Source organism: Patagioenas fasciata, chromosome 8, assembly GCF_037038585.1.
Source record: "Patagioenas fasciata isolate bPatFas1 chromosome 8, bPatFas1.hap1, whole genome shotgun sequence".
Lineage (NCBI taxonomy): Eukaryota > Metazoa > Chordata > Aves > Columbiformes > Columbidae > Patagioenas > Patagioenas fasciata.
The window spans coordinates 6,463,851-6,488,348 of NC_092527.1; the positions used below are offsets into that span (position 1 = coordinate 6,463,851).

The 24,498-nt window shown below is 44.1% G+C and overlaps 1 protein-coding gene across 3 annotated transcripts in view; it reads right to left on the reverse strand.

Moving 5' to 3' along the window:
- The window catches only part of PRKG1 (protein kinase cGMP-dependent 1), a 425,347-nt gene that overhangs the window by 291,069 nt on the left and 109,780 nt on the right, over window positions 1–24,498 (reverse strand). Inside the window, exon 1 of one of the 3 annotated variants that reach the window (XM_065843188.2) lies at window positions 19,905–19,927. The exons of the other annotated variants lie outside the window; for them this stretch is intronic. The gene's annotated coding sequence lies outside the window, so the exon portion shown is untranslated. Of the gene's footprint in view, window positions 1–19,904; window positions 19,928–24,498 lie in introns of those variants that run through there. 3 annotated transcript variants of the gene reach the window in all.

The window sequence follows — 24,498 nt, forward strand, 5'->3', positions numbered from 1 at the left end:
CCCCAGGGCAGAGCAGAGGGGCAGGAGAACCTCTCTGACCTACTGACCACCCCCTTCTAACCCACCCCAGGTACCATTGGCCTTCCTGGCCACAAGGGCCCAGTGCTGGCTCATGGTCACCCTGCTGTCCCCAGGACCCCCAGGTCCCTTTCCCCTACGCTGCTCTCTAATAGGTCATTCCCCAACTTACACTGGAACCTGGGGTTGTTCCTGCCCAGATTCAAGACTCTACACTTGCCCTTGTTCTATCTCCTTTAAATTTTTCCCTGCCCAACTCTCCAGCCTGTCCAGGTCATTTGAGTTCTCCTCACGCTCCTCTGCAGGTTTATTTTTCTTACCTTCAGACAGAAGCTAAGGAAGTGATATTCCTGTCTAAAATATTTTAAAACAAAAGCAAAAAAAAATAAAACTAGTTCTCTCTACTGGTTCGAGGTTCTCTCTACTGGACCTACTTGAAAAATGACACAATTAAGAGCAGAAGTTATAACTTTTCTTACAGAAGCTGCACTTTATATAAGCACACAACTAAAATTTGTCCTTTTTATAGCTTGTTTTCTGCTGAATTGACGTGCCTGAAAGCAGGAATCTTGTGAGATCCTACCAAGTAGAGATGAAGTCCAAATCATCTGGAGGACTCCTATACATCCAACACAAACCCTGCCTCAGGGTGCCAATACATTTTCTCAGGGAGTTCACAGCAGTCAAAAATGAGCCACGTTTTGCTTTCAAGGTGAATTCCCAAAACCTGCACACTCACACAACTAATTAAACAGAACAGGAACAAACCAGTGGGAACTAGCAAAGTAAAGTATTTTTCTCCCTGGTCTTTTTCACTGACCAAAACAAAACAGTGGAAAAAACCTTTCTTTTAGACATCAGTTGAAGATGGATCACCAAAGAGCTAAAGCCACATGCTTCATTAGCAGCTTCTATCTCCTTGTGTTCTGTTCAAGGCCCAGGTTGACTGCATATAACTCCTGTGTGCAGCCCCCAAGAGGAACATTAGTGACAGCAGCAGGACAGACACGCCAAGACAACAGCGGCTTCCTTGAGCGTAGGTACAACGCCATAAAGATACTACTAAAGACAAAACAGAGATGCATTAAGCCTAAGTACATTTATGCACATTAAGCATCACGAGGAAACGTCCGCAATAGCCTCTGTTTCTGACAGTATTTGTTTCTCTTGGATTTAAAGGATCAAGTTGACAGGTCTGAAAGAGGATGGCAAGGCCAAGGGGAATCAGAGGGCAGTTAGAAATTCTGCAAAAAAACAAACATCAAACAGGAGGGAGAAGATGGAGCAACAAGTATGAGGCATATGAGAATGCACTGTTTTTTACTTTCACTGAAGCACTAGCTTTCCCGCTCTCTCTAACCTGGACCACCTTTGGAGGAGGGTGATAGAGAGTGAGCAAGCACTCGGTGGCCCCAACAGGAGGAGATCACAGTGTCCCCACACCCTCATCCCAGTGGTTCAGAGACAAGAAAAACACTCTCCCTTCACCAGGACCCTTCTCCTTTGAGCACCAGAGGAAAGCAACTGGCTTCTGCATGATGCCATTCGGTTTCCACTCTCCTCCAGGGCAAAAAAGGAAGGAAAACTATAATTTTGCCCCAGGATCCAGACAAAATTAATGTACATTTGTACACTAATGTACATGTATCTTAGAATCATAAAATTGTTGAGGTTGGAAAAGACCCTTAAAATCACAGAGTCCAACTGTAAACCCAACACTACCAAGTCCACCACTAAACCATGTCCCTAAGCACCAGGTATCTTCTTATTTCCCATGTAGTTACAACAGTGAGAAAACCCGTAACATCTATATGGGAGATATATGACCCAGCTGTGCCCACAGTGAATTAAATGGCATTTTCTCTTGCACAGGAGAACAATTCCCCATATTGGGTGCCCTCTGCCACAAAATGGTGTCACAAGACTGCCAGTGTTCTGTTGATGAGAAAATGGGGCTGGCACAGGACAAGTTGACAACAGGCAAAGCTCAGCAATGCAAAAACCAGTTGCACCCACCTTTACCTTCTGCTGAGGACTGCCGGCGGCAGCGAGGAGGCTCCATCACACCACAACCTTAGGCAGTGCGATAGCATCCATCCTCTTTCATCCTCCATCCTTCCCAAGGAAAGCGCTCAACACAGTAAAGATACCAAAGCATAGGAAACGCTTAAATATGCTTTTGCCTTTATTCCAGAAGATAAACTTAGCAGAGACAGGAGCCCTGCCCAAAGGGAATGTAATTAGCAAAGCCCCTGCAAAATAGGGGCCAGCTGCTGCCCCCTCCCAGCTGTACCAGCACCCCCCCTTTGATTGCAGCTGCAGAGCTAAATGTCTAAATCCTTGTAGGTTCACCTTCCTCAAGTATCAGGAAGCTGAAATGACTTGAGCTGCAAAACAATCCTGCACTAGAAATCCAGATGGTTTAACAAAAATGTGGTGGGAAAAGGCTCCTATGGCCTCTGAACGCACAAACAGAAGCGGCTACAGCTATAAACCACTGAAGACCTCCAGAAATGGTGTGTCTGGAAAGCCTCAAGGCCCAGCGCTACCCTGCAGACCTGCCTGTGGCACATCCAGCACTAAGAATCAGTCATTTCCATGGACAATGGAACATTATACTAAGGAAAACCAAATTTTGCACTGGCACACAGAGCTGGTGCGAATACAAGTGCAACTAATCCCCCGTCAGCCACAGAGGATCTTTGCCTGGGAGGCCAAAGCAGCCATGAAGAAATCACCTTATTTTTCTTTGTTTTGGTGGGGATTGTTTTGTTTTCAAAAATTGGCATCATATGGCAGTGTGGATAAAGCTGCAGAAATGATTACTAGTATCTATTGTTAAAAAAAATCCACTTTTTACTGGAGGGTTTTGCTTTCTCAAGCAACAAAAAAAAAGCTATTTTTTTATTCACAACCAGAGAACTTGCTGCCAAAATAATACCAACATTCCTGAAGGCTCTCTCTGGATTTCTGTGGAATAAACACTTCACCTAGTTCATATAAAGAGCTTAATGCTTTTTTCCCCCCTCTTTAATCTGCTCCAAACATGCATTACTGCGCTACTGCCTGGCACAGCGCAAACAGAATGGCTGGAGCCATGGATTTCTTTGCGAACATTTGATTACTGTAAGGGCAGGAGATGTGATTACTTTCTCCCTGAGGATGCACTGTATATTTGGATACCTTTCTATGGCTAAGGATTGGCTTATTTCATTTCCTTGGCAAGCGAATGTATTAAACAGAAGCAGAAGATCAAAAAAAAAAAACCAGAGCCCTGCTATTATCTGCCCGATGTGGATGTATGTGCATAGGGGCTACTCACCCTGAGATTTCCCTTGGGATACAGGGAAAGGGAAGGAATGGGAAAGCATCAGCAAAGCTGAACTTTCCAAAGTCATGTTTGCTTATTCAAAAACCAAGCAAGCAGCCTGCAAAACTGGGAACATTTCATGTAAACAACATTATCTGGGATCCACAATGTGTTTTTTGCAGCGTCTTCATTTCTCTAAGGCACTTTGCAAGCGACTCGCAGCAGGAGAGCTAATAAAAATGCATTGCAATATTAATATTTCATGCCAGAGCCCACCCAACAGGTGAGAGGCAGTTGCACACTGAGGAGCATGGGGACATTGCCAGGACACTCAGCCCTATATGTAGCACAGAAATCCCTTATTTCAAAAACTGCATTAAATATACCCCTCACTAGAGCAAAATCCGAGAGGGTAAAGCTACTCATCCTTCCCATGGCCTCCCAGAGCAAGAGCTACAGGAGTCGCCTCTGGGTTTTTATAGGAACAGATGTATGCCAATGTGCACACACACACACCTGAAGTACGGCCGAATACTAAACTAGGACTGTCCCCACTGCCAAATCCACTGTGTAGTCCAGTTTATTGATAGACTTGCCCAGTAAAGGTCTGTCTCAGGACACACCAACACAGCAACATTACTTTAGGGTAGACAAGCAGCCCACAGGAAAACAAAGACTTTTGGGTCTGTGAAGCTGCAGCATTCAAACGGCACATTAAAGCATATTTTCCTTGGAATATCTCCGAATTGTTGCATGGCAATGTCATACAGCATTTCTCACCTGCAGTGTTGTATACATACTAGGAAAAAAGCCGATGTTCTCCAGGAAAGATGGGACTTTTACTGAAAGTCCTAGGTTCACCCTAATGTACTGATGGTGAGGGGGGTAACAGCCACCTCCCACATATCACACCCCCATGCATTAACCCAAATTCTATCAGCGAACAACATTTCTAAGCAACATAAGAATTTCTGCAAGAAAGGAAGAGTTGCAATTTTAAGCTAAGCTAGAGTATAGATGTACACAAGTTCTGTAGCATATAGCTTGTGTATGTACATAAATCAGTCACCAGCAAAGATACGACTCCACACCATATGGAGGCCAAAGCAAGACAAGTATTTTTGGAAGAAGCGAGAGACTCTAGATGAGAGCCCTGCCATCCCCACCTTCTGCGTTGAAGCAGGTGGGTGGATGCAAAGTCACAGAAGACAAGTTGTGATCCCTCCACATACCCACAAAATGCTATACGGGCATAAATCTCTCTCCTGCTTGCAACTACGGTGCGAGCACCTTGCATCCAACAGTTTGTTTGGATCCCTGCAAGTCTTTCCAATAGTTAAGTACCTGAAGAAATACATTAGATATGGTAGGCAGCAGAGCAGTTTGAAAGAGAAAGCCATACTGTAATCTAACAAATGGACAAGAGGAGTAACAACAGCTCATTTTTCTTCAGAGATGAGGTGACATAAAGCAAAAGATCAAAATAAATGTTTTATAACAGCAGTCAGTATCATTACTACCCAATGAATTTTTATTTTGCAAGCCCATGGAAAAAAATAAGATTGTCAGACAACAGAACAACATCCCATGATATAGGAAAGTTGCTTCCTCCATCCATGGAAGCAACACAAACAAGTGACAGAGCAGCTGGTGCAACGACAGATGGTACCAACATCTCCATCCTGCCACAGAGCGGCAAAGACCACGCAGGGAAAAGGTGCTGAAGAGCCTGTTAACAGATGGTGCCTACACAGCTGGAGCAAGAGGCATCTAAATCAGACCCAGACTGGAATCCAAAACACGGCACGTTACTAACAGTAGCAGGGAAAAATCCTTCTGTTATCATTTCCAGTGAAAGGAGGAGTGCCACCCAAAAATAATGGCAAAGCTTCAAGCAGCATCAGCCTGGCACCTGATGGAGCAGCCAAAACAACCCTGAGCAGGGAGCTCAACACACAGCAAACTCGTTTCTGCTCCAGTAAGAATTGCATTGGGGGTGTGTATATGTGTGTGTGTGCATATATATGCCAAGCAGAAGGTTTGATACCAAGGCATCATAAAACTTACTCTTCATTAGTTCATCTCTGTATACCATACAGCAGGTTTTGGCATGGCTTCAGATTAAATACAAGGCAATGTCCCTAAAATTCATGTAACATCTGTGCCAGAAGACTGCAACAGAGGACTTTGATGAAACAGCATGGTCAACAAGCAAAAAACATGTGTCCACGGTTGAAGGGGGCACACATCACACATCCCCTCATATCCCAGAGCATCAGAACCAGAGCATGCAGAAAATACAACCCAGAGCACACCATAAAGCCGTAGATACTAGTCCGCAGCTAGAGGCAGATGAGCTCCAGAGTCACAGACTCTCTATATAAAACACCATAATATAAAAGCTTCTCCACTCATCTCATCTTAGCCTGACTCCAGAAAAAACACACCCCTCTGATCCCTACGTAGCAATTACAGTTTGAGATACTTGTCTCATTCAGCGAGAACTTGCTTTAATTTATTGAGCAAAGTAAGTTAAAGGGCAAAAGAAGCACATACCAGTGATGCAGCTAAGGGTTTTTTTTCCCTAGGATACTCTTATCTCAGCAATCACACTGCACAAGTACACAGACTTCAGGGATTTAAACCCTTCAGCTCAAGCGTCAACTGAAGTTTCCTACAGGGAAACGTTTGGAAAAATTAATCCAGATTAATACTAAACAGCTATTTATCCTGGAGCATCTGCGCAGGCTCTCCTTCGGAACACCATGGCTTTCATGGGGTTTGCTTCTCCGGCACTGCAGGTGAGTCACACTAAAGCGAGCCAGGGAGACTTGAAATCCAGCCAAGAACTTCCCCGCAGGGCTGTAACTTATCCTAACCCCTTTGCGCAGGGATCAGCACTCCTGAACGCTCCCATTCAGCACACCTACAGCTCAGGACTCTGTGCCTGGGGGTGCAAAATGCTTCATGTGTCACCCGATCACAACACCTGAACCAACACTGCTCAAATTGGAAATTACAGCAGCCTCTGCGTATTTTGCCCTCGCCAAGCACCGTGTCTTAGCTCAACTAACAGTTTTGCACTCTGGACTTCAAATCATCCCATGAGCTCTCTCCCAGAGAAGGGATGAGGGCAGAAAAATGTCACTATGGATGGAAGGAGAGGAAAAAGGAGGTTTTTTCCCCCAACCACCACTACAGTTTTACTAAAGTCAAGTCAGCATTTGGGAAATGAGCCGGGAAGGAGCAAGAGGGGGTTACCACACGGAGGGCAGGAGAGAGAAACAAGGCTAAGAGAAGGGACTTGGCCTTTAGAAAATAAAAGTTGAACAGACAAAGGCAGCAACAAAAATATCAATATGCCTAAATCTTATTCAAACTCATTTGTTCAGTCTTTAAAGAAGTAAACTTGAAAGAAGTTTTCCAAAACATAAGTAGCTCTAGCTATAAAATCTTGTACAAATATATTGCTCCTGCTGGTCAACAGGGAAATCTGGATATTGCCACTATAAAAAGGAATCAATTCTCTTCCACGTCCCCGTGGGTTTCTGTTTGCCCTTACACAGCCTCCTTTCAGAATTGTTATTATTTTCCTCAGCATTATGAAAATGGCTGGGTCCTTCCGTAAAAAAAAAACACAGCAGGGGGAAATATACTTCAATGGTTATTTCCTAAGGTCTGTATCTGTATCAAAACTGAGGCTAAAGGCATGTAACACCCTAAAATAAGCGTTCGGCATGTGTTAAGCGCAGTGGGAAGAATTCTCAACACATGCAACCTTCACCGCTGAAAGCCAATGCGCGATTTTCTATGCTGCTGCTTTTCTTCTTCCCTAAAGCAAATTACTGTTACTAGGCAGTAACATCATCTTTTAGCATCTTGCCATTTACTGTTTCCTCATTAGCATTTGAGTCCATGTGAGTGTGATGAAAATTTTCAAACAGTGCTATGTTCTTTGGTCAAACTTTCATATAGTCAAGGCAAAAAAACACCAATAAACTCAAATTTCTCCCCCTGTGCTCTAGTCCCAGGCTAGCAGAACCACTCCATTATATTCATTAGAGAGATACTGATCACTAAGTGCTTTAACCACACTGCAGAACTGTTATACCAATATAATTTGCACAGATGTCAAAGTACCCTCAGAATCCATTCAAATACAAAAACACAGGCCATCGCAGCCTGCTGACTTTTAACCAACCGAGCCGGTGCCTAAAGGCAAAGTGTTTGACAGTGAAAATAAAATACTGTAAAGGACACCGAGGCTTTCAGCATTTCAAAGAGAGACATGCAATCAAAACATCTGTGAGTGAAATCATACAGTAGATTCCTATGCAACAGCGAAGAATCATAAACATTGCTCCAATAAGGTAAATGCTGTGATACACACAGATCAAATTACATACAGCAAGCGAAGATGCTGCAACTGCAGATGGGAGAACAAGATGCACCTACACGTTTTCCTCAAAATAGCAACACGTTCGCAGGGATCACAGACATTAAGTAACAGGGGCAGCACATGGCACTAGGATTTCATGATGCACCCAGAGGCAGCGGGGTGGAAAACACACAGATCACGTTTCTGATAGGTTAAAGACACAGAGAAGATGGATAACTTCCATGGCCATGGGGCAAAACTCTGTCTGTTATGCCAAAAAGCACAAACAGGAGAAGTACTAAAAGGGAAGAAAAGCAAATGTCAAGGACAAACAGAAAAGAACCAAAGAAAGAAGTAGTTTAGCTGAATAGAAAAACAGGGGGAAAATAATAATAAATTTTAAAAAATAAAAACACCCAAGCTGAAAGAGGAGAAGACATCGTTTTAAGCAAAGACGGTGATTAAATGAAGGAGACACATGATGTTTTTCAGGACACAAGAAAAGGGAGAAAGATTACACAGTGGAAGGAGGATTGAAACAAAGAAAGATTGAGTGAAAACACTGAGTCTTTGAAAGATACCGTCACAAATTCAGCAACAGGCAGCAAATGTTTCTGGGAATAGAAAATATTTTCTTCTTTGGTTCACAGGGACAAGAAGAGAAACAGATCGGGAAGTGAATGATGCTTCTATTACACTAACATATTCAAGAGCACATAAAATGCAAACATACTACAGCTTTTTGAGAGGGGAAAAGCACAAGAGGGCAACAATTTCAAGTGTAGGTGTTGTGCGATCTCCTCACAACAAAATAGTGTTTCATCATGATCGCTGGTATGAAACAGAGCTGGATCTCTCCACTGCTGTTTAGTTTCCCTGCGGTCTGAAGAAGTTTATAGGGAGGATAAATCTTGTCCCAACATAAACAGATGGCAAAACCATGAAGGTTTCGTTTGGGCTGGTGATACCATGCCAAAGAGAAGGCAGATGAACTTGAGAGCTGAACCGAACACACCTACATGGCTGGGAGAAGGAGGTCCCGCTCCCCAGCCCCTCTGCCAGACTGTCCGAAAATAAAAAAAGCTCAATAGCTCTTTATGTGCACTACGGCAAAGTGACCGTGTTGGAAAGCTGGCTGCCAAGTGGAATCAGCAAAGCAGAAGACCATCAAAGTGCTCCTGTCCCAAGAAGGGAAGGGGCAGCCACTGCACTTCCTCAACTCCAGAGGATCCAGATTTAAGGTGGACAAAATATCTTCAAAACAAATCCACCTTTGTTGCCAGCCACGTGGCTCTAAGAGAGCTCTGCCACCGCCTCAGGCATGTTGACTGATCTGCAAAAAGATACGGGATGTCAAACAGAAGGACTTCATCCCCACCTGAGATTTTCAAGAATTGGGTCATTGTTGGTACCCATGGGAAGCACAGGACACAGAGCTCACACCCTTCATGTCACCACACACACCACCCTGGCAGGCAACCAGAACAGAGGATGTGACGGTTCTGGTAACGCCACGAAAGGGACTGTTTCCTACGCTTTACTCTTCTGGTTTGGTTACCATAAAACATTCCTGTGCTCTTCTCCTTGATAATTCTCATGCTCTGCTGTTCAACAGCTGTTCCTCATCAACAGCAGCACCTGCAAAACCAGAGCTCAGGAAAGAAAAGGAGAAAGCTCACAGAACCATAGAATCATTTTGGTTGGAAAATACCTTAACATAATCAAGTCCAGCTGTAAACCCTATGCTGCCAAGCCCACCTCTAAGCCATGTCCCTAAGAACATGATCCACAGCAGCCCTGACCACTGGTAGGAGCCAGCACAGCTGGACCAGCCCCTGAGCCCTGCGCAGTTCTCCTTGCCCACCCCGTTTCTCCTTTTTACATCACATAACCTTAATCACAAGATAAAATACATGATACTGAACCATGTCATAACACATCATGGGTTCTGGTATAATAACCAAAACATTTCTCCACATGAAAATCATGAGAAGTAGCTACAATTTGGCTTGACCTGAAACATCCCTTCCGCCTGAGACCGCCGATGGGAAAGATGTCTTGCTTTTGCTCATTCCCCTCACTGTTTTTAAGCAGCATAGATCAGTGAAACAAAGAGATACAGTTGGCTTCCTTAAAGAAAAAAAGCTATTATTAGCTATACCAGCTGGATCTTATCTACTTTTACTGCAACTAAAAAGCTATCAAGCTGCTCTCCTTGAACAGCACAGAAGTCACCATCTCCATTGTTTAAGCTGGAAATATCTCAGTCTTTCTTACATTCCCCACCAAAGAAGGTTTTCTGAATACAAGAGCTCTTACAAGCTGAATAAATTTTACACTAAATTAAATTAATTCAACAAATCACAGAAATCAGACCTTCCTCCAGCTAAATGGATAGCTTTAATTCATGGGCTTGTCAAAATTCTCTAATACAATTATCCTGACATTTTCTTCGTGCTATCCTTTCTTTTAAACTATCTGAATAAAAAAAGGCTTATATGTGTCTTCACAATATGTTCACGATTGTTCTACCCTGCATCGTGTTTAAGATACAATATGATGCTTTGAAACCATTTGTAAAAAGACTGAGAGTTCTACAGACTGTGGTGGCCTTTTCTACTGGATCTCTTAATATCATAAGCATGTTCAATATTAGCAACTAATTTTTCTTGCTTTAGTATTTGTGCATTAGTGCTAATACCATGCAAGCAAAGCAGAATCGGTGCTATAACAGCAGCTTTTCAGAATGAAGTGTTCCTTGCAACCTTTGAAAGAGTAGAAGTTGGATCCTTCTGTCAGAGTGTTTATTTAATGATTTTCATGGGAGTTCATGATCATCAGAATGTCCAATTCAACTCTAAGTTTTGTGAATTTAGAAGATTTTAAGTTTTGTTATTTGATTAACGTAGTTGTTATTATTGTAATATTATCGAGCTCTTACTGAACAGTCACACAAAACACTGACCAAATCACCAAGCCCACCCTGCAGCTTGGCACCAACTAAAGCTCTGTTTTAACATCTGTTTTTGCCGTTCTCTGGAAGATCCTCACAGAGGCACTTCAAACCCGCTTGTACACCTAACACACCCATGAGTCTCATTAGCACTCCTGCTGTTAATGACCAGAAAACCCTGGCAATGGGTGCCCAAGGATCCCAACTCTTCCTCCTGCAAAAGCAATCAAAACCTGCACATTTTTGCTCCTCAGCTCTGCTGTGATGGAAATCAAGAGTCAGGATAGAACAGAATCACAGAATAATTTCAGTTGGAAGAGACCCTCAGCATCATCAAGTCCAACCATAACCAGCTGAGCCTCTCCCCAGTCATCCCACCCAAACACATCTTAACTCTGCAAACACTGAGTCATGGGGTACAGTAAAAATGCAGCCGTTGACCTTCATAGAAAAAAGGTTACAGTGCAAAAATCCTGTGCTAGGGTGGGTTTGTGTATGTGTGTGTGCTCGGTTTATTTTTTAAGTGAGGATTCACAGGAGAGCACAACAGAACCAAGAGGCTGCGGCTGCTGCTGGAGAGGGTGAAGGGGAAATGGAGCCCACAGACAGATGGGTAAACCAGGAGCATATGAAACAGGGAACTGTTCTTCATTTTAATGAGCTGTTAACATTGAAACATGTTGCACTTGTGCTTGCTGACTTTTAAATGGCCTCATGCAGTATCTGCCTGCAGGGTACAGGAGACAGCAACAAGCCTGCAAGTTGCAAATAGCCAAGCCAAATGGTTTTTAGAGTATTCATACAATTACTGTGCTTTCCACTGTCCCCCTTAATTGGTGTTTGCAGAGCTGGATTCCTGCAGTGCAGTCCATGGAAATACAGGACCCGAGCCAGCAGCAACAAAATTAATTTAATTTAATAAACTAAAACACTGCTGTAACTGTCTTGATGGGCAAACTTGGGAACCCAGCTCAGGTACCCCCACAGGGAAAAAAAACGCTCTCAGAAATCACTGTTTCCATATAGGCAGAAGACCAGGAGGCACAACCTGTGTTATGAAGCCCAGCCCCTCAAAACTACAAGCAAAACTTTAATGCTTTTCAAGTCAAAAAAAAAACAAACCCCAACTGCAGTCCCAACCATCCTACATGCATTTTAGACCTTGGCTACAAAAGGCAAGCAGCCCACAGCACTACAACAGGGCATCTAAAAGGACACACTGATGCTTGTGGTCCCACAAAGCATCTGTTTTTTAAAAAAGGAAATTCCAAACCAGCTCATCTGGGTGACAGGGTACAGCTTTTCAGGTTGCAAAAGGCTATTTCACTTTCAAACCACATAAAACTCCTGCAATGTACTCACTTCAAGAAAAAAACAACTCATTTTGCATTAGTACTCAGTAGCTGTTTAACACAATAGTCTTACAGGTGGCGTCACAAAATAGGTTTCGGTAAAATACAAAACAATAAGGAAACCCATTGGAAACGCTTCAGTAAGCACGTAGAAGATTTGCTGCTTGTTAGTAAATACCAAACACCAAAGGCAGAGCACGATGCCTGAGAAAAGCCATCCCCTTGAACGCTTAATGCCTGCAGGGACCTGCAATTGCACTCACTAGACTGTTGCAAATATCCGTGCGGTTTCAGGTTTGGTATTCAAAGCCTCGGGTGCTCCGGCAACACTGTCATAAATCCCATTTCCATGGTTTCAGCTGTGCCGCCGAGCTCCCGGCACGTCCTGGCGCGATGTTTTCCAGCCTGCGACGTGCCACCTCCTCCCCCTTGGCGCCTTGGTTTTTCGAGGTGCACGCAAAACCCAAACACCGCTGCGGTGACACATTCCACACGCAGCATCCTTTAACCCAAAACACATCCAGCTTCCACATAGAGGGAGGATCACATTAAATTGATGGTTTTCCGCAAAATGATGCCAAAACCCCTCTTTGTGGCAAAGCTAATGTAGAGCCGGTTGTTGTACATCTACAGTTAGGTTTGTTCGCACCAGCTGTACCATTCTGTGCTGCTTGACATAAAACTTGAGTTGCCACATTGCCAAGTGTCCTACCATGACTCTCACAGACTTCCATTTGTACTACACCATCAGACCAAACTTTGCACCCCTTTTCCCAGATCTTTTCTGAACACGCTGGACAGGACGAGGTTGAGCAGAGATCACATGAAGGGCACCGGTGACCATATGGAGAGAGCAGAAAAGCTCCACCAGGGAACCTGCTGGGCATCTCTTTCCTTGGAGATATTAAAAATTTAGCAGACTGGGGAATAACTTGACCTCATGTAGATGTCACCACCGCTTGGAGCAGCAGTCTCCACAGGTCCCTTTCCAACCTATATTATTCTATTAGACTATGATTAGTCCCTAATGCAACATGTACCCAGAGAGTAATTAGAACCTCCCACTATTATTTTGTTCCCTGCCCTCACGACCGCTCCTGTCTTACTCAGCTTATCACAGCCAATGTAACATGCAAGGATTGCACTTGTGGAAATTGCTCTTTGCATTGTGTTATTTGAAATTTATTGACTTCTGCTCTATTCCTTCCTTTTTTCCCTAAATAAAGAGTTCCTAGGGACTTCATTTCTAAACAATATGTACTAGTGGTTCATCTGCCCCTTTCATATTTTCAAACTCCCCTATAGATTCAGAACTGCTTGGAGCACTTTGCGGAGGAAGGAGAGATGAAAAAATGATCTCTTGGCTTGCTACCCCAAATTTTAATCAACTGAGTATCATCCTTCTACAGCCTGACCAAAACTCAGCCTAAAATCCCCATCCTCCTGTCGTCTTCCAGCACTGACGCGCCTTATCCACAGCTCTACATGTACATTTCAGAAACCCTGAATATACAGCTGCTTTGCCAGCAGAGACCCCTGACCTCCCCAGGCCGCTGCTCCGTCCTCATCACCATTTCAGCAGCCCCCTCCCATTTGTCTCCCCAGTGTCACACGTGGCTCATCACCCTCAGCTCTTCCAGACAAACAGCTCCAGCCTCCCATCCTCCTGCCCCAAAGCTCCCACTCCTCAGCCAGGCACCAGCTACTTTCAACCTGCAGATTTATATCTGAACACTACTAAAATTAACTAAGTTAGGCCCAAAAACCAAGCTCTGAATACTTATCTTCACAACTCTAGGCTTGCATGAACTTCATGTATATCTCCTCTCTTAAATTTCTTTGAGACTGGAACCTTAAATCTCTTAAACACGTTTAAAAAGCAGCTTTAGCCCAAAAACACAGAGCAAACCATCCCAAGTGGAAGTTTAAAATCGATCATTATCAACTCAGGATCAAACTCTGAATTCAGAGCTGTACTGCAGAACACAAAAATCTTACGTAAAAGATAAAAGGAGAACAATATACCCTTGATAATGCATTTTGTGGTCATTCTTAAATGCCATTATGCTGTATCTGACCCAAAGTCTTCAGTCCCACGTGTAAAAATCCACCAATTTGATCACCTGATGCTTTAAAGAAGTGAAGCACTTTGGAAAAGGCTGCTTTCAGCCCCAGCGCACAGTCCAACAGCCCCACATCACACTCCCAAAGTTCCTCGCTGACATGGTGACTCTCACACGGTCTTGCCAGGGGCCAAAAAATACCGGGTGAGCATCATCGGGGCGGATGAGCTTCGGCAGGTCTGACACTTGGAACATGCCTGGGGAGCTCACTTAGTTAAATACTAGCTCTGTTTCAGCAATTACATCCAATACTGCTTCCAATTGACAGCATCTTCCTATAGAGTGCCTCAAAAAAGAATTGAGGCATCTGCACAAATTCTGCCAGGAAGGGAAATACATCTCAGGGAAAGGCTCCATAGCATCTTGAATAACTCTGCTTCCCTCAGACTGCAAAGAGATGCCCTGTTCCACACACCAGCAGAGTCTGGGCTTTGTTCATTCCTCCCTTCACCAGCAGAAGAAAAAAGAATTAAGGATGGGATTTGGCACATCCTGCACTGCTTGTCATGAAAGCGAAGCTTCTTGATAGGTTATCTGAGTGGGAAATATAAAGGGCCATGTGGGTTTTAATACCTGCCTCACTCTGGGGAAAAAACAATTCATTGTTTTAATCACTAGAAAATGTTTGGGTTTTTTCCAGAGGAATATTTTAATACATCCTAAAGCTGGATTACATGCTACTTATAACAATGTCATATATTGTAAACCTTGAATCCTCAGTAATACAGGTCCTTATACCAAAGGCGATGCTCCCACATCATCTGACACATGATATAAAGCTTATAATTAGCTTTTCCTAACAATTAAAACACAATAGAAAATTGATTTAATTACAATCCGATCTAGTGGAAATCTCAAACGCACATAAACAGCTCCTTAATGAAAGGCATTAGAATTTGCGTTTTTAATGCACGGTAATACTTATAAATGCACAGTGCATATCTTGGTAATGGAGCTCTGGTCTCAATTTTGCTAGGTTTTTCTCAAGTTCTTAACCTTTAATACTGGATGTGTATTAGAGACGGTTTGAATAACAAAATTCCCTTCAGAAATTGATTTTGGCTGAGAATCAATTGAAAGGCAATTTGCATCGCAATAAACTATTTCCTGTGGAGAAAGAGAGCAGCTCAGAGAAATATGAAACTCAATTCCTTGCTATCACTATGATAGAGTCTACATGAGCACACACTCGCATTTCCACATAGATGCTAACGAAAGCACGATTAATTATTCATGTTGCCATCTCCTACACAGAGCACGGGCTGTATTGCAGGAGTATTTTGCTCTAATCAACAGTCAGTTGATATCCTGCTCCAATGCGGTGCTCGGAGAGCATTGCTGGTGACCCCGCTTCTTCAGAGATGTGGCACGGCTACACATATCATTAGTATTCGACTTTGTCAACCTGAGAAATAAACATCTACATGCATAGACCCGGAAACTGTACCCACACAGATTGTCCTCTTTTACATGCAATTAGCTGGCATAGTCTCAGCAGCCACTGAATTCTGGTATTGTCAAGCATCAGAGAAAGAAAACCGCTCTGCCACACTGCAGTTCTTCCAAGTATTTACATGCCGAGAGACATTTGGCTCTAGCTTTTATAATAAAAAAAGCACATAAAACAATAAAAAAGTCACTACACCTTTTGAGGATGAGAAGCTGCCTAGAGCAGAGCTGGAGCACCTCTGTGCTTCCAGTTGCTAGAACATTTCCTAGCTCCTCTGACACATGTTTCTCGGACAGAGCTGGTAAGGCTCCCAAGTGCAGAAACTGAGCTTTCTGGCATTCTATATTTGGGCAGACTTCAAGCTAAGTTCAGAACCAAACAGAATCCAGGCAGGGACAACACTGCAAACCTTGCCCTAAACCAGCCGTGGAGCTCCTGAGGGGCAAAGGAATATCATGTCTAAATCAGTTTATCATAAGAAAGCCAGACCTGTTCCAAGGGACTTCTCCACATAGCTTTCAAATATTTATTCAATTAAACATGCTTACGTTTGAGCTATTTGCCACTAGCTTTGTGTTAAAATACTCGCTCACCTCATGCCCTTTCTTGCAGCATTTCCAGGTATTTCTTATATTTGCTTACTTGTGAACAACTCCTTTCTTCCTGCGTGAGCAAATAAGGCAAGGATGTGTCTGTGTCAACCTAAAGTATCTTTAAGAGATATCACACATACTCATGCAGCTAAACTTGATATAAAACCTAATGCTCTACTAGAAAACCTACAGCAGTTCTCAGCTCAGTGGTACCACACATGGCTTTTAAAGAGCAGAAAGACCAACAAGCATGAAACACATTAAGCTCCATGGACAAAACTTTGGACAGACTTACTGCTCATACCAACAAGTGGTTTGAGCCTGAATGAGCTTCACCAATCACAGTATTTAGTCCTGCCAGATGTATTTTGAAAGATAAACCCAACCTAGTCACACTCATTAGGTCAGAGTACTGAAAGTCCCCAAGCTTTGAGTCAGCTTAGGGCTGTAATCCAAGCCCTCACAAGGCAGCCACCTTCAAACATTTCCAAATAAATCAACTTGCATTTTGTTGACCATCAAGAAGTCTTCATCACATTAAAAGAAAGTTAGCCAGCACTAACAGCACAAGCAAACCACCGTTCCCCGCACCGTTCCCCAGAAGGAAAGGTTTCACATTTGCTGGGCACTAATAGCTGCCACTTCCCAACCTAAACACCCTTCAAGACGACGACTGGCACATGGCTTTTTAAAAAGGCCCCCACACTCCCAAAATATTCGTACATGTTTGAAACATTGACCTCGACTCTTCATCTCCAATATACATAAATACAGACAGGTTTCTAGGGAGAAATTTTAAACACAAAGCAGAGTTCACCAGGCAGAGGAGCTGAGCTACAGCATTTAATACTCCTGTTTCACTTTCCACTGGCTTCCAGCAAATTGCCTGCATGAAATTCATATCCTGTTTAATATCTACAAATCCCTAAGCAAGCCGAGGCCTGGGTTTTGCTTCTGGTTCTTGCTTTTTGGGGAGTAGAAGGGAATTGAAGCATTTTGCATGCACAGTTCCCACCAGCTGCTTGGATCAGAGGTGCTTGGCTGGGGAGTGATGGGGATGCTGCTCTCTAACAGGAGGGAGCCGATGCTCTTCAAGGATGCCACAGAAACACGGCCACGTTTGCCACAGGGGCAGAGAAATCACAATGGGAAATCACTATCAGATCTGAACACCTTGAAGCTCCTGCCTCCACAAGTTTATAACTCAGCCAGACCACGGCTGAGGAGAAGGATCATATTGCAACTCCTGATAAATGGTGAGAAGTCCACAAGAATTTGTAGTATTATCCTGAGAATACAGAGCAAAAGATATCTGTATCAGCCAAAAGCTGCACCGCATCTGTTCTGCTCTGCCCATTAACATCCAGAATTCACGATGCTCCCAAGAGCCATCCACAAGCTGCAGCACAGAAATACGCCGCGGCCCCTCATTTAAAAATGAAGCAATATCTGTGACCATCATACACCTACAGGGAACACAGCAGGGCAAGAGTCAACCTGTTATTTGCTGCTCTCGGTGCATTTTCCAAGATAACAAGCTAAAGTGGCCACATTTTCACAATCAGTAGTCAGCTCCGCTGTGCAATTCTCTTACCTGGCTCAACATTATTCTAGGTTTTAACAAAGCTTTTAAAGGAAGGGAAAATACGTATGTAATTGGCTTATAAGGTCTCCGCAGGGTTAAAAAGAAGATGGGAAAAAGCAAGAGAGGCATGCATAGTGTGAAAGCCATTTCCATGCCCTGCTTTTTCAGCTGTGGAACATTTCTTTCAGAAAATAGTCACAAGTAAACTCTAGGGGATTCCCCCCCGCCTCCTTACAACAATAAATATTTCCTGGGAACCAATGTTCTGAAAATCTCAACAGGTTTAGAGGCTCAGTTTTGCACAGATAAGTATCCCAGAGTTCAAATGTGTATCAAGGCTCCTTTGATCTACACAACAGACTGGAAATCCTAGGAGAAAAAGCTCTCTTGCAAGATTTCCTGTATTCCTACACTTTGGTCAAGGTAGAAATAGCTTATTCCTTTTCCACAGCAGTTCGGTGCTTTTACTTCTAGCTTAGCTGCAAACCAGAGACACAAACAATTTAAGGGACACCATCCAACTAAGAGATCCTCTTGCACATACATGAGCACACAGGAAAACCTCCTGGCAGGAACTGAGACTTCTGAGAGTTTCTCAGAGTTAAAAAACAAGTGTCAGACCATTAAATATTTGAGGAGTTGGGCATCGAACAATACAGCCATTGTTTGTGTTGGACTGTTTTATCTTGCAAAAAAAGCTGGCAAAAAAATAGGGTTTAGCCTCCCAAGTTAAAGGATCCCACAACACAGATTTTTCTCAGCCTGAACAGAGGAGGGTGACCTTGCAGAAGCCACATCTGCAGATCAAACATAAGTGATAATTAAGTAGTTGATTACCCTCAGGTCCTTCAGCCCGGCTGCTAACCTGGAGTCTGTGCTGCATTCTGCTGCCACAAGGGCTTCATCCTAAATTCCATGTGCCAGTCTCTTTTCCTACACCTTGCAGGAAAGGCCTAAAAATTAGAGAAATCACCTCTGCAGCTCACTTTGAAGCTCAAGTTGTGCTGTCAGGCTCCTATCACCCTGTCCCAATGTGCTCTACCCTAACAACAGGCTCCCAGTAACGAGCAACAGTGCAAATGATTCTTTAGCTGCGGCAACCAACCCTCAGAAACTAATGAGAGGGGGACCCAAAAGCCAAGCCATGTTTAATTCACATTGCCCATGGTCTCAGAAGGCCAGAAACAGGTCTTGAGTCGCAGGACTCTCTGCAATGATGCACAGATAATTCTGCTGGTTTTGGGGTTTTTTTTTACCAATGAAGAAGCTGCCTGCCATTTTGAAGCACAGAGGTAATTCTTATCACAAGTCCTGCTCTCTGGCAAGGAGAGGGAAGGCAATCCAATTATCTCCCCAGACAGGGGGATGAGCAATCAGCACACCTGAGAGAACCACACACCAGCCAGACTTGGGCCCTGCTTCATTTACACACCCTACACAGCTGAAACCACCTACTTCACTGAAATTAGCAGCAATGGAGGGTGTGGGGCTTTTAACCTTTATTTACACATGGACTCAATAAGCATCAGGTGTGTCCTGAATGAGAAGACCCAAACCTGACCCTGCCAGAAAATAACCCTCTCAGACTAAGGGCTGTCTAGGACAAAAATGAAATAACAATATGGAAGAAAAGGCTAATTTCAAATATATAAAATAGTCTTTTTATCGTTTTTTACTTTTCCATTATTGTAATTATACACTCACTGGGAAAAATGCACCCAAGCTGGTGGGTGTTATTGAGGGACAGCCCAGAGACACTTCCTCACAGAGACACCCCTCAAGTGCCCAAACCTCTCATCTTCATCAATAAAGTATTTATCCCTACAGCTTTTCCACAGTGAAAGCACACTACCCTTCTTCGAGGCTTCCCGGGATTATGCTTTCATTAGGTTTAGAGCAACGGTGCCCAGATACATCTCAAAAAAATGACTTTTTAACCTTGCAATGTGGTGCCACCCAGGAGTCAACAGCTCAAGGAAACATTGAATCAATGAACAGTTGTGAGAAAAATAAATACACGTATACAAAAAACGGAAAAATAGATGCTTAGAAGTGACCTCCCACAATTCAAAATGCTCATTTTGGTGTTTCTCATTGAGCAAACCTTTTATTTTCACCCCAACCCGAGCATGTCAGACTCACCCAGCAGGCGCTCCTCGTCCCAACGCTTCCCCCCTCAGCAGCTCCACACTGACTCCTAGCGGGACCTCCCCGCCCGGGGCTTTTATAGGCACGGGCCACGTGCTCCGTACATCACTTTTCTGCGTTATTGCGTCACAGTGACTGGCCACACTCCCTTAAAGGAGAAGTGAGCCCGTTACCAGCCCGCCCGTGGCCAAGGGCCGCCTGCCCCACAAGATGGCGCCCGGCGGGCTGGGCAGCTCTCTGTGCGCCATTTTGTAGGAGCAGACGTGCTATTGATCCCAGGTTCCAGTATGAGTTGGGGAATGACCTATTAGAGAGCAGTGTAGGGAAAGGGACCTGGGGGTCCTGGGGACAGCAGGATGACCATGAGCCAGCACTGGGCCCTTGTGGCCAGGAAGGCCAATGGTACCTGGTGTGGATTAGAAGGGGGTGGTCAGTAGGTCAGAGAGGTTCTCCTGCCCCTCTACTCTGCCCTGGGGAGACCACACCTGGAATATTGTGTCCAGTTGTGGCCCCTCAGTTCCAGAAGGACAGGGAACTGCTGGAGAGAGTCCAGCGCAGCCACCAAGATGCTGAAGGGAGTGGAGCATCTCCCGTGTGAGGAAAGGCTGAGGGAGCTGGGGCTCTGGAGCTGGAGAAGAGGAGACTGAGGGGTGACCTCATTCATGGTTACAGATACAGAAAGGGGGAGTGTCAGGAGGATGGAGCCAGGCTCTTCTTGGTGACAACCAGTGATAGGTCAAGGGGTAATGGGTTCAAACTGGAACACAGGAAGTTCCACTTAAATATGAGAAGAAACTTGTTCCTGGTGAGGGTGGCAGAGCCTGGCCCAGGCTGCCCAGGGAGGTTGTGGAGTCTCCTTCTCTGCAGACATTCAAACCCGCCTCGACACCTTCCTGTGGAACCTCAGCTGGGTGTTCCTGCTCCATGGGGGGATTGCACTGGAGGAGCTTTCCAGGGCCCTTCCAATCCTTGACATTCTGGGATTCTGTGATTTCCCTGCCTGAATTTCACGCTCGTCCTTCAAGCACTCTAATGAATCTAGTAATATTTTCGGCTAGGCAGAATGTTTACTTAGAAACGAGCAGAAAGCTACAGCAATAACCTCCAGGAGCCCACAAACCCGTGACGCTGGCCAGGGTGGACCTTCTCCCACCAGAGGGTTCACATCCTCCATTGCAATCAATGAGACACATCAGCAAAACAAACAGTTCTGCAACTGTAATTAATGCCTTGGGGGCTTAACACCCCTTGTCCAGACATTAAATTATGCAATTTGGGATTGAGATCCTGCGGCAAAGACGGGAAGTGCAAAATCCAGGCCTTGGAGGAACATCCAAACTGTTGAGGCACAACCCAGAAACTTGTGCTGCTCTGTCTCCAGCAACACTCAGAGCTCCTGTATTAAACATGCGCCCATGGTCACAAAACGCACTTGTAGGAATAATTTAGTAAGCTTTAAACTTCAAAAAGTAAATGGCTTTTTTGCAAGTCCAGTGATTTCTGATTTCCTGGTTATTTCTGTAGGCTTGCAAAAAAAAAAAATGGAAACACTTTAGGTTAGGTGAAAATATTGAAAAACTACAGCAAAGGAGCTTCTAGGGGAATAAGTATGCCCAGCTGGTTCATTTATTTAAATATTGTTTATATAACGAATATTTTGAGGGAGTGTAGTAAATTGAGAAGGAGGTTTAGTGCTTGAGGTATCTTTGGTGGCATTTGTTCTCCATCTGTTTATCAAAACTCGCAAGGTTACAGCGGTCAAGAGGTGCAGATGCTTTTTGTTTCATTAGCTCAAATAATAGTTCAGTTATGAAGGCTCTTGGCTTATTAACTTAAAAACAAAATCCAGCAATGATGTGAGATTCCTGCCTCTTCATGGCTCAGCGTTCACAGGATTTTGTTGATCCTCTTGGAGCAATTTAAAAAATGTAAACGGAATCCGAATGTAGCGTTTACCTGGCGCCGCTTTATTTCTGCGTGGTTTCCATGTGGTGTTTGTTTCATTCCCAGTCGTGACTCGTTGCTCAGATGTTGCGGCGGCGCGTCCGGTCTGTGTGTACAGTGCGCGGGAAAGCTCACGTACCCCGTCACACCTGGCACCGCGTCGCAGGAGCTGAGCGCGGTTTATTAACTGTTCGCATTGATAAATAACAAAAATCAAATATCTGTGGATATAATACCGATTAGTAGAGACGAGCCTGGGGGAAAACACAGAAATAGAAAGAGATTTACCCTCCGCTCTCTGGTATCACTTTCTAGGACTACCCATGGAGACACGAGCAGCATCCACCTCGCGCTGACACACGTCTCTCAAAAACAGAAAGGAGAAAAAAAACGTGATGTCTAAACCAGGGTATCAAACTCATTTTTATCAGCCTTGCCATTGCCTTCAAAGGGCCAAATGTAATATTAGGACTGTAAAAATATAACTGCTCCTTTCCAGCATTAGGCAAGCAAGGTGTTCTTTGCCCCTCAATAAGAGGATTTTCAACTCTTTTTGCAACTGGAGCTCTTCTTGCATAGACTGCAATTCACAGTTCAAGAATGTGGCAAAATGCTCAAAGCAAAGCAAAGAGACGTCACCTTCCCAGCACATCACCCAGCAGCAAGTACACTGGAAAACGGAGCTACCGTGTTCTTGCTTATAAGCCTCAGTGGCCTTCAGGAAGCTGAAAACTCAAGGGGAAGCTCAATTTGATTTTCTTTAGGAGTTATCAGCACTCTCCATACACTTTGTTCTGTTTACTGATCTGTTGCTTATATCAGAAGTGAAGTCCATAGTGGCTTCAGTGATTCTTGGAGCTGCAATCAGAATGGAGGCATCTGATCCGACACTTCACCAATACTCACATTTTTCTGTGTGAAAAAAACCCTTTGCATTACAATTTTATTCTCTGGGATACCAAATACCTCTCTAAGAGCTTCTATTCCGATTAGAGCACCGTATTGTTTTTAACTTCAATTCAATACAGCTACCACAGCTCTGGACCAGAGCCAAAACCCCATATAATCTGCGCTATTATTGACCTACTGAACTGCTTATTCTTAAAATCTAAGTGGGACTTCTACTGGTATTAAATGGCATGTTTTGAATGGAAAAGTTCTATGCTCGACAAAAATCACTTCTCCAGTTCAGATCAGATTAACTTTTCCTGTCTCAGCAAGCAGATGTGAGGGCAGGAGACCGTGGTGGTAGCGCTGGCTTCTCCTTCTGTAGGTTCACTAATTCAATGGTAGATCAGCATCAAATACAAGGTCCAAAGCCCTTTTGTCCCAAACCTAACAGCTTGCACACGTTTCCTCCAAAAAACGTTACCAAATCCCCGCTTCTGCCCCTAAAACATCCATCCTAAAAGCAGCAATGGAAATGGTTTGGGCCCAAGGAACCAGGACGGGTCCCCACGAGTGAACCCGCGGTGCCGCATTTCTTGGATCTGGAGCCTGTCAGACAGCAGCGCTGCTGGAAAAAAAAACAGAAGGCTAATAAAGCGTTTGAAAAGTTGGCTCTAATAGGTTAAATAGATGCCAGCCTTGCCTAAAAAAATGCAAATGAAACATGTCTGCAGATTTCACAGAGAGCTGCTTCGGCTCTATTGAAAGAGTTAGATGTCAAGTCAACTTTCTTGATTATCTACCGCTACGCGGCTGCTCCCCAAAGGCGGCTGGAGCACGGCTGATATTGCAGAAACAATGCGAGAACAAAACACCAGCGTTTATAAATCGAAAAATGTGCTTGGCCCGCCACGAAGGCATCGCTGAGGCAGATATTGCACCCCAGCCGGATTTTACAATCCAGTGGGGTCACACTGTCTGCAATACTACAAAAACATATTTAATCTTCTGGGAGCTGATGAACATGGAATATAAAGTGCCTCTGTAGATTTTTCAATTCAAAACTAACCAGAGTTGGAACCTTTTAAATCGCTCTGGCCGCAGCATCCACCACTTAAATCTTTCTAAGCTAGAAGCTAATCTGTAGCTCTGACAAAACAGAAAGGGTTTTCTCTTGCATAAAACCATCTTGGGCCAAAGACACAGACATAACCAATACGGCAAGAGCGCAGTTTGTCCCCAGATCTCACCGATTTGAAGAGAAATTCCGCAACAGATCCCAGGCAGATCTAAAGCCCCACAGGAAAGTCTGAGACCGCTTCTGAAAGGATGATCTTGGCAAATAAAACGCGATGCTAAGCGTTTCCCATCGTATCGCAGCAAGCGCACAGATAGAAAAGGGAAATGCCGCTTCTAAAACTCCAAGTCACAGTGAAGTGAATGGCTGACACCGGCTACGTGTCTAACAAAAGGTACAATTCAATGACAAATAAACTGTGCATAAGCTGTCCTTGCTACGAGAGCTATGCTGGCGTTGCCATTGCAGACCCATTTGTCAGGCCAGACCCCACTGAATTTCATGGCGTGAAATCTCATTAATGACCCTCAAACGCTTTGTCGGATGAGATAGACTAAAAGCAATGTATATACACCATCTCCTAGAGGTCACGCTCCTGATAAATACAACCATATGGTAAACACAACCACAACGAGCATCGCAACAAATAAACAACGTGTTAATGAAAGCCAGTGTTAC